The sequence below is a fragment of the Triticum dicoccoides genome, chromosome 3B, assembly GCF_002162155.2.
Source record: "Triticum dicoccoides isolate Atlit2015 ecotype Zavitan chromosome 3B, WEW_v2.0, whole genome shotgun sequence".
NCBI classification, from domain to species: Eukaryota; Viridiplantae; Streptophyta; class Magnoliopsida; order Poales; family Poaceae; genus Triticum; species Triticum dicoccoides.
The window spans coordinates 794,203,160-794,206,470 of NC_041385.1; the positions used below are offsets into that span (position 1 = coordinate 794,203,160).

A 3,311-nucleotide genomic window follows, 5' to 3' on the forward strand; every position below is an offset into this window, starting at 1 on the left:
CTTTTAGAGAACGGGACTAAAAGGCAATGATATGTAACAATTGCAAGGGCACAATTCCTCCTATGAAAGGTACATGTGCCTAAGGTAGCTTCTACAATTTTCTAAAGAACAACATAGAAAAGGGCCAGCCACTACTTGCGTGTTACCGCTGAATAAGTCTATAAGTTTGTAATATAAAAGGATCAGGCACCCTTTCCGACATCAGTTTGACCATATTAACCAAAGCTGCTATAATGAAACAGGCCTTTTTCTTTCTTTCAGCAATGCTAACACTGACATGAATGCATGTGGATATTTTATTACCTTAAATGGAAAAGAACACTCAGTTACACAGGATCTAGCAGCATCCAGGATAAAAAATGAATGCTGTCAGGTTCCCAAGATTTTTGATTCCATCCGTCCATGCAAAATCCCTTTCTTTTAAGAACACATGACTAAGGATCATGGCAGTATCAGCTTTTATTCAAGTAGAAGCAGCACACCTGATTCAGACCACACTATGATATCAGTATGCATACATTTTGTAGATACCAAAGATTAATAAAGTATAGTGATAAAAAGAGAAACGTAATAAGTGCACATTATTTATTGTTAATTTATCATCTTAGAAGTCCCACATAAAAATAGATAATCTGTAAAGATCATCGTGCATTTTTTACTGAATCTTGAACTATTTGTGTTCATAAATTTAAAAGCATTAACTCAGGGGATTGAACTAAGAAATATGACAGAACTGCAAATTGATTACATTGGCAGATTCAGGACACATACATAACAACAAATCTTATAGATCCTGCTAATGTAATCAATTTGCAGTTCCCAACCATTTATTGGGGCATCAGCAATATTTTGGAGTGGCTATTGAAAATAAATTAAATTTATCTGGTTTCCAACCATTTATGCGGGGTTACATGATGTATTAAACGGCCCTAAGAAAAAATATGCTCCAATTACTATTGTACTGAAGAAATACCTAATATGCAGATATACATGAGAGGGATTCAGGAACAAAAAAAAATACTAGTGCTCCAAATACTACTTGTAAACTAAAAGAAATACTTAATTTGCAACATACATGAGAGCGATCCAGGGACCAAGCACAAGTTGCACACCCACATACAGGAACACCGGACGTACATGAGAGAGATTCAGGGAACAAAAGAAACTCACCCTGAACACCAGTTGTTTGTTGTGTTCATCACCTCCTTGGTACGGTCATGATCCTCTTCTTGGCCTGCGTCCATCTCCCAGCACCCCCGTGCTGCTGCACTCCTGGTCCTGCGAGCAGCAAAGCTCTTTGTACGTCGTGCCACTCTGCAGTGCGCTCCGCATCGCAGCTCCAAGACTTGCGCCAACCCGCCACTTTACCTGTGCATGCGAGAAGAAGTCGAGAAGGAGGGGTCGAGGTGATTTGGAGTTGGGCTACCACTGTACAATACCGTGGGTTATATTTGCATGATGAGATGAGGTAAGTGCATCAATTACCAAGTCAATTAAGTTAAAATAACCATTAGACTATCCCCGAAGTTAACTGTATGGAATTATTTAACTTTACACATTGCTACCTTTCAATTGGAAAATATCACATCTTGGTATGCAGATGCATGGGCACTAACAAAACTTCCAATACTATAGGAAAATAAATAGCACGAGGTTATTTTAATTAGTTGATTCTATCTACCATTGATTTATGATTACTTTCAGGATAAATGTTAAGTTCTTTGAATTGTGCAAGAAACACTAATAATTGCTGGTGGTATTTAGATATCTCGCTCCGTCGCAATACTTCAGATATTGGGAAAAAACATATTTATAACCATTAAGTACAACTGATATCTACTTATCCCAGGTTTAAAATGTGGGTTCGACCAAAGTGTGAGTGTCTGCTCTTGGTTTCTTCTAGATTAATAATATGTATGCGACAAACAAGACTGGCATATTTTTCAAAAGACAACTAATATTGAGTACTGTATTTAATACTTCCAAATTATGCTAAGTAAGCAGACCATGTATAACTACCTAGCTAATGATGATTGCCTACCTTCAGGCTTTGCCTTTTACCTTGAGCTCACACCAAGATTAGTACCTGCAAAATAGCAGGTATACAATTCAGTGTCAAGCAAAGAAAAAGGAAAGGAAAATGAAAGAAGAAGTAGAAGAGAAAGAAAAGGGGATAGCTAGAATCCAAAGACCCCGCCAAAAGTGAAATAAGATGTAAAAAAGATGACAAAATCCGAGCTAAAATAATCCGGATCAGATCCATGGTGCAGTCCCACACCCCAACCAAATCCAAGTGAGACCAAACATGGTGTGTAGAATATGAACCCGTAGAAACAAACTACACTGTACCTGCACACGCAAGCCAGCCGAGGGAAATCATGAGGCAGCAAATCAAATGTTAAGTACCTGCAGAAACAACAAGCAGTAGACAAACAAACACTAACAATTAGGTCAAGAGAAGGATGAGAAAGAGACAAAGGGGAATCTGGATCAGATCCATGGTGCATCCCCTCTCACAAATCCACAGCAACTAGGGGATAAATGGCGGAGGGGACCAAATGCATCAACATAAAGATTTAAACATATGGTTGAATAATACAGAACAAAGGAAATTGTTGCTGGGATTGAGCCATCCTACTGCTGGCTGTTGCAACACATTGCTGCAATTCGTATAATTTCAGTGTAAGTAGCAAGCAGCCAAGCACATAGGTATAGAACTAGGTTTATCTATCCTCTTGAAAGTCCTAACTTCAAAATAAAATCAAAGTCACCAAATCAAGTAGACGAATAATGTGCGAACAGAAGTATATCAAATTTCGAGAAGAAAACAAATACTTAATGAAGAACATGATATGACAATGATGCAAAGAAAATCAATATTCATATGAATCATTTAAATAACTCAGGTCAATATAATCACACATGATTAGAAGGAAAGAACTGCATCGATATTGGCCAGGGCCATCACCGCTCAACACCGCAAGAACAGATCATCGCTCACCTGAACCAAGGCACAAATCCAAAGCCGTCTGTGGCTAGTGTCATACCATTGGGGTACCAAAGCCCACAGAACTATCTCATCCATATCTGATCGATCTGCAAGCAAATGTGACAAAGTAAACGCACGAGGTTAACCATTTTTCAGGGACAACTTCTGAAAAAGCAGCATACACTACAAAAAAACATAGGAGCAATGTTGAAAGATAGGTCCAACCATGAAAATCCATTGGCAGCACACAAAACAACAAAGAAGGCAATAAAAAAATACTAACTTGCACATCCCATATTTAATTTCAAACTGAGCATATATA

The 3,311-nt window shown here is 38.1% G+C and overlaps 1 long non-coding RNA gene across 1 annotated transcript; it reads right to left on the reverse strand.

Moving 5' to 3' along the window:
- Positions 1 to 1,594: 1,594 nt before the first annotated feature.
- Positions 1,595 to 3,096, reverse strand: LOC119282284. The gene is made up of 3 exons (XR_005138681.1): positions 3,002 to 3,096; positions 2,350 to 2,406; positions 1,595 to 2,086 (listed from the first exon to the last, which is right to left on the reverse strand). It is a non-coding gene; the product is annotated as an uncharacterized LOC119282284 (long non-coding RNA).
- Positions 3,097 to 3,311: the final 215 nt, after the last annotated feature.